Source organism: Perognathus longimembris, chromosome 22 (assembly GCF_023159225.1).
Source record: "Perognathus longimembris pacificus isolate PPM17 chromosome 22, ASM2315922v1, whole genome shotgun sequence".
In the NCBI taxonomy this organism is placed as follows: Eukaryota; Metazoa; Chordata; class Mammalia; order Rodentia; family Heteromyidae; genus Perognathus; species Perognathus longimembris.
The window spans coordinates 17745063-17752934 of record NC_063182.1 but is presented as its reverse complement, the minus strand read 5'-3'; the positions used below and the strand labels follow the sequence as shown (position 1 = coordinate 17752934).

The 7872-nt window shown below is 36.1% G+C and overlaps 1 pseudogene; it reads right to left on the bottom strand.

Moving 5' to 3' along the window:
- Nucleotides 1-6441: 6441 nt before the first annotated feature.
- LOC125340250 lies at nt 6442-6590 on the bottom strand (annotated as a pseudogene).
- Between the last annotated feature and the right edge of the window lie 1282 nt (nt 6591-7872).

The window sequence follows — 7872 nt, the reverse complement described above, 5'->3', positions numbered from 1 at the left end:
AAGACATCTGCTTCCCTGTTGGGTAGCATCTCCTCATAGCAAGTCACTTTTCCACTTCAGAACGGAATGCAGTGCCCAAATACAGGCATGGGATGGGGTTTCTTGAATGACTCTAAAAATGGAAGGAGAGGCTATTGAAGTGCTAAGAAGACAATTTGTGAATCATGACCAATAGGAAATGAAAAGAAAAGATACAGCAGGAGAGTCTCTCCTTTCTTTCCTCCATAGACACCAAGGTGAGTTTTTCTTTCATCCTGTTAGGAGAAATCTCTTTGTGCTGAGTAAACATGGGTGCCCAGGGAATTGTTCTTATCTTAGAGAAGAGGTGGCTATCCCATAAGGACTTGCATTCCTTCATGTCTTTTATTGCTTCACCTCTCTCTTCCTCCTCATCTTTATTACCCTGGGTTTACAAGTCCCTAGTGTCAGCAGTTTAATCTCTGCCTCAGGCCCTGCCTTCTAGAAGAACTTACAAAGACAGTCAGTTAATCTGCTGCATCAGTTAACCAGAGATTTATTTAAGAGCTTCATGGAATAGTGTCAGTGCTAGGTTAGGGGAGGTGAGGAGTCCAGAGGAGTGGTGAAATATCCACTGCAATTTATAATCTTTTGGGCTTTGTAAGGGAAATACAACGTATATTGAGGTATCTAGAATTTAAATGAGTCCCAATGGACAGAGATGAAAGAAAATAGACAGTTGGAGAAAATAAGGTTCATAATCTAATAGAAAAACAGAGTTAAGAGAAGTAATATTATTACTATGTTTATTATATAATAACATTAATTGATCCTTAGTAGATTCTGGCTACTATGTTAAGCATGTTATAAAACATATTTATTGTGTCAACAGTCTGAACTAGATGCTGCTAATTTACTAATGAACAACAGTAAAATAATTGAATAAAATAATATAAAATAGTAACATATTTAATAATAACAAATAAGCTAGTCACCTAGCTAGGAGAAGGTGGAAGACTAAGATTCAGACAAAAGAAGTTTGTTCTTACCTACAGAAAAATAGATTCAGTATTTAGATTGATGCCCCTCTATGGATGAATGGATCAAAAAAATGTGATACATACAAACAGACACACACACACACACACACACACATACACACACAATGGAATTGTCTTCATTAGAAAGAAAGATATTGTATCATTTGCAAAGAAATGGAAGGATCTGGAAAAAATTATGTTATGTGAAATAGTTCAGGCACAAAGAGACAAATTTTTTAAGCTTCCCCTCACATGTGGAAGTTAGAATTAGTTTATAAACATAAAAGTAAGTACATTAGGTAGTATGCAAGTACATACAAATGTATTAGCTGAAATATAGTTGATTCAAGGTAGAACTCAAACAATGTAATTCCTTAGAAAGGCAAGGTCAAAGTTCAACAAAATAAATACCAGGAAATTGGTACTTACCAGGTGTTGGTGAGTTCAAGGATAAAAGTACATGAATGAAGAGGAGAAGGTGGTGGGAAAAGCCAAGTCAAGAGTTCAATGTATACCTTAAAAAAAAATTAAGAAAAGAGGGACAGGGTCAGTTGGAAGGGATGGGTGGAATGTTGAATGGGATGATGTTGATCAAGATGCATTGTATTCATAACCTGGCTTGTTAAATGGCAACTCCTTTGAACAACTATTTAAAGATAATGTAAAAAAACAAAAAGAATCTGAAGCACAGGATAGTAATAGAGCTCAATTCAGAGAATGGGGAACAATATTGAAGATTCCAAATAGTGGAACAAATGGCTTCATAAAATGAGACAGGCTGGGCCTGACTGCTGATTCAAGGTCAAAGGCCTCTGAATGATGTTCAGAATGCAAGCAGCCTCCAGGTAAGGAAAGTCTGAGCTAGCTGGTATAACCTACTTTTGAAACAGACTGTTTCTACTTTTAATAGTATTCACTGCAGATCAGCATCCTTTAAACTTTATTATTTTATTTAAATCATTCATGTGGCAAGCACATGGAGAATTGTAGGCACTGTGAATGTGTGGCTAATTAAGACGAAGCCTAAAACTTAAACCATTTATAGGCAAATAGTATACTATTACTTCACTGAAAGTGTATAGGAGAAATAAGTCTTCTAGAAAAATCTTTAGGGTCTTTTAACTACAGTATCATATTTTCTGCAAATAGCAATGTTCTGATGTCTTCGTTTTTCACTTGTATTCCTTTTATTTCTTTCTTGCCTTATTCCCCTAGCTAAGAATTCAAAGTACTGTATTGAATAAAGGTGGAAAGAGTGGATACCTTTGTCTTGTTCCTGATTTTTGATGAAACAATTTTAGTATTTTCCCATTTAGTATCATATTAGCTTTAAATATGTCATACGTAACCTCCATTATGTTGAGGTAAGGACCTTGAATTCCTAGTCTCTTCAGAACTTTTATCATGAAGAATATTGGATTTCTTTCAAGGCTTCTTCTTTTTATATTGAGATGATGTATTTTTTTTGTCCTTACTTTTTTTTTTTTTTTTGGCCTGTATTGGACCTTGAACTTGGGGCCTGGGTACTGTGTCTTACCATCTTTTGCTCAAGGCAAAACACTCTTACCACTTAAATCATAATTAAGAGTAGCTAGGTTTACAGGCATGAGCTACTGGCACCTGGCCTCACTTTTATATATGCTGTTTATACTTATTGAATTGCATATGTTGAAACATTTTGCTGAAATAAAACGAATTTGATCATTATGTATGATCCTTTTTATTTTTTTCTTATTTATTGTCAAAGTGATGTACAGAGAGGTTACAGTTTCATACATTAAGCCTTGGGTACATTTCTTGTACTGTTTGTTACCTCCTCCCTCATTCCCCCCTCCCCCTTTCCCTTTCTCATTGCCCCCTCCCCCTTTCCCTTTCCCCTTCCCCCCATGAGTTGTTCAGTTGGTTTACACCAAATGGTTTTGCAAGTATTGCTTTTGTAAAAGTTTTTTTTTTTTTTCTTGCCATTCCTGGGCCTCGGACTCAGGGCCTGAGCACTGTCCCTGGCTTCTTTTTGCTCAAGGCTAGCACTCTACCACTTGAGCCACAGCGCCACTTCTGGCCATTTTCTATATATGTGGTGCTGGGGAATTGAAACCAGGACTTCATGTAAACAAGGCGAGCACTCTTGCCACTAGGCCATATTCCCACCCCTTGATCTTTTAAAATGAGTTGTTAGACTCAGGTTACCAGTATTCTATTGAAGATTTTTGCATATGTTCATCAAAGGAATTGATTTATAGTTTTTTCTTTCTTGTTGCGTTCTTCTGTATTTGAGTATTAGGAAAACATAAAATGAGTATGGAAGTGTTTGTAAGTTTTACATTTTGTGGAACAGTTTGAGAAACATCAATATCAGCTCATCTTCAAAAGTCTAATAGGATTCAACAGTGAATTTATCCAGTCCTAGACTTTATTTTCTGGATTAAAAAAAAATACTATTTTGAATCCCATTGTTCATTAAATGTATTTATATCTTCTTGCCTGGAAGAGAAACATAAGTTAAATTGTTACATGGTATTCTATCTGAAGAAGACTGGCACGTTTTGTGGCATTAAAGTGTGCGTGTGTGTGTGTGTGTGTGTGTGTGTGTGTGTGTGTGTACCTGTCCTGGGCCTTGAACATTGAGCTTCTTTTACTTAAAGCTCATGCCTACCACTTGAAACATAGCTCTACTTCAGGCTTTTGTCGGGGAGTACTTTATTAGAGATAATTGTCTAATGGATTTTCATGTCTTTGAGCTACAGTCTTCAGCTTTCAACCTCCTGAGTAGCTAGGATTGTCAGTGTAAGTTACCAGCACCCAGCTTCAAGCTAAATTCCAGTACTTTCATGTAGGTAGAGGCTAACATTAATTTTATTTATAAACAACAAACTCTGATTTTCAACTCCATTTTTGTTCTTTATGGCTGAATAAATCCTAACGAAATTGTATCATTTGCAGGAAAACTGATGGGCCTGCAAAAATATTAACTGATATAAGTCAAACTTAGAAAACCAAAAACGACACATTTTGCTCATATGCAGAATTGAGATTTTAAAAATATGACAAGATTGTACAAGGGGGATAATTTGAGAGATGAAGACAGTACAGAGAGTTTGAGGAAGGGAAAAGAAGAGAATGACAGGGGATGAATATTGCAGAAGTGTGTCATGTACATGTATGAAAATAACACAATGAAACATTACCAAAGTTGTTCAAAAGGTGATGGGGGATGGAGAGGGAAGGTGATCAAAAGGAACAGATTTGATCACTCAACAATGTATACAAACTATAAATAAAACCCTTTTGTGCAATTAATTAAAAATATGTTAAAACCAGTTTTCTTGCTTATTGTGGTGCTTCAAGTTTTGACAGAATCAGAATTATATTCCAGTTTTATAGTTTCTTACATATGTATTGTAGTTTGATTTGAAGTACACCCAGCAGCTCATATATTGAAGGCTTGGCCCTTAACACAGCATCATGGAAAGTTAGTCTTTGGAAAGTGATGGACCTTACCAGTGAATTGATCAATCAATGGGTTCATAACTTAATGGGCTGTGGAATGTGATGGAATCACAGGAGATGGGATCTAGCTGAGGGAGTCCATGGGAGAATGCCTTTGGGGTTGTATTTTGCCCCCAGCTCCTTTCTCTTTTCCATTCTCTTTTAGTATTCTTGCTACCATGAGGAAAACCGTCTCCGCATACACCTTCCATGGGGTATTCTACTTCATTGCAGGCCTAAAGCAACAAAGTCAGCAAACCTGAGGTGGAAACTTGTTAAATTGGAATCCAAGGCAACTTTTTCTCCCTTTAAGTAGGTTTTCTCTCCAGTATTTTATCACAGTAAGAGAGATCTGATTAATACAATGTGTCTTATTTCTCTTCAGATTGGCACAGATACTTTCTGGATATTTGGGAGCTATGTATACAATGTGATCCAGTCACTGAGATTACTACAACATACCTTACTAGAGACAGAGACACCCAGACTAATTTGAGTTTCTCATATTTAAACTGTGTGCCAAGGAAGTTGTATCCCTTAAAAAAGAACAATTGTCCCCTTTATATGTGAGGCTCTTTCATGAAAATATTTTGGACTCAGAATGTATATCACTTTTTTATTTTTGTCAGTTGTGGAGCACAACCTCAGGGCCTATAGGCTGTCATTGAGCCTTTCACTCAAGCCTAGCACTCCACCACTTTGAGCCACAGCTCCACTTCTGTTTTTTTTTTTTTTTTTTTTTTTTTTTTTGTTTTGTTTTTGGCCAGTCCTGGGCCTTGGACTCAGGGCCTGAGCACTGTCCCTGGCTTCCTTTTGCTCAAGGCTAGCACTCTGCCACTTGAGCCACAGCACCACTTCTGGCCGTTTTCTGTATATGTGGTGCTGGGGAATCGAACCCAGGGCCTCATGTATATGAGGCAAGCTCTCTTGCCACTAGCCCATATCCCCAGCCTCCACTTCTGTTTTTTGAGTGGGTAATTGGAGTAAATTGTGTCATGGGAACTTTTGTACCTGGGCTAGCTTTGAACCATGATCCTCAAGCTCTCAGCCTCCTGAGTAGCTAGGATTACACATGTGAGCCACTGGCACCTGGCTATTATGTTCCTTTTTTATATCTAATATAAAAGTATAAAAACTTGGATGATAACGTAATTGAAATTATATGTGGAAAAAGTACAGCTAATGAAGAATAATAATAGAATATCTAAAGAGTTTGAATAGTGAAGGGGGGAAAATCTGATAATTGAAAATCTATTACCTTCCCAACTATATTAATGGGAAGTCAAAGCTTCATAGATTCATAATGTATGATAGAATTATGGAATTTTTCTTGAGAGAAATATAATGGCACGCAAAATGTATAAGAAAAGTTATGGAGTAGATGTAAATTCTGTGCTGTGGCTATGATTAAAATTAGAAAGAGAATTTGTATGAACTATTTTTCTAGATTCTTAAAACCCTGGTTTCTAATCGTGTCTTCCACTTATTGTGGCATGATTGGACAATTTATTTAATTGTCCTCTGTTTTGTCATCTGTAGAGAATTTCAAACTTTTATACACATCTTCGAAGGCAATGTCTGCCACATATTAAGTGTAATTAAAGAGTCTCATTCTAAATAAAACTACTTTAAAATATTATCATCAAGATAACTGACAAGGCCTGACATATAAAGCACACACTGATTAAAATATTTTTATTCCTAGTCACAGTATGTGCTATTGCACTCTAATGGGATGCATGCTGGAAAAAGATGGGAAAGACCAGAAATTCTGGAGTTGAGTGAATTGATACTTATAATTCCATAGAATTTTCCTTGCCAGTTTAATAACTATGTCCATGTTTTCCAGATTCTTACTGCTTCACATATGTTTTCTGTAAAATATTAAAGAAGGAACAACTGCTTTTCAGTGTGGAAAATTAATGGGTTAAGGAATAGGTGAAATTCTTCCCCACCCCCATGTCTTCCCATTCACGATAAAGACCAGGCACAGGGCCTAGGCTGAGGTATAGATGGAGTAGGTTTACTCTGCCTTGGCTCACAATACAGTTAGTCTATGTAGGAATGTTGCCTGTAACAAGCACCTGTAGTAAACACATGAAATTCTTTACCTTTGGAGTTCAATCTCTAAAAAGTGAATCTTATTTATTAGATTTCTTAAAGAACTTTTAGGAATTCTGGTTTAGATAATGTTTTTGAAAGTAACATTAAAAAAATCTGCCAGGTATTATACAAAAATGTTAATTTTGCAGTCATAATAGTTTTTTTCTTTTTTTTTTTCTTTTTTTCTTTTTTTTTTTTTTGCCAGTCCTGGGGCTTGGACTCAGGGTCTGAGCACTGTCCCTGGCTTCTTTTTGCTCAAGGCTAGCACTCTGCCACTTGAGCCACAGCGCCACTTCTGGCCATTTTCTGTATATGTGGTGCTGGGGAATTGAACCCAGGGCCTCATGTATATGAGGCAAGCGCTCTTGCCACTAGGCCATATCCCCAGCCCCTCATAATAGTTTTATAAGCATTAAATTTATTTCAGATTTGTAATCTTTAACATTTATCTTGTAAATAAACACTATACAGTGATTGCTTAATTCCCAAATTTAATCAGATGATGAAGTTCTTGGATACTAGAAATCATGACATAGTATTTTAAGACCTTATTTATTAGTAGTTAAATTTCTAGCAAACCAAACACATCTGTTAATTATTATTAATATTGCAGTTTAAATTTTTAAGTAGTTCTCACAAGCTTCCCTTAATCAGAAACTCCACTTTATGTAAATATGTGATTTGACTCAGAAATTTCCATTTTATATTACTTTTAGGGACCCTGGTTTTCCAATAATAGTATAAAATGTTTTCCTGTAATTAAAATGAGCAAATTGGAATTATTGATTAAGCCACATGCATGAAGCCCCCTGCATGGTAATCTCTGAATCACAAGGTCCCTGCCCTGATTAAGCTAGATATGAAGTAAGACTGAAGACACACCAGACTGACTTAAGAAAATACTGAGGAAAGAATTGTCCCTCCTCTCCCCCCCCCACCCAGAGGTATATACTCTTACTAGGAAAACAACATTAAAAATTATGCAATACATTTCTCCTTTATCAAACAAATGTACTACCCTACCCAGAAATAACTGTGCTGACACTAAAAGAAATTTTTCCCTCATTTGAATATGTATAAACATATTCATGAAGTTGTTCATACTCAGGTATTTTGTTAATGCATGGCAATGTATATATTGTATATATTGTTCGGCCTATGTCCATTTATATTGTCACCTATAGAGCTGCTTTATTTTATTTACTGAAGTATCATTGTTTTAAATAATTCCTCCTTTCTGTAGGCTTCTAAAAGTGATACGTTGGGTTAAAGGGCACATAACTAG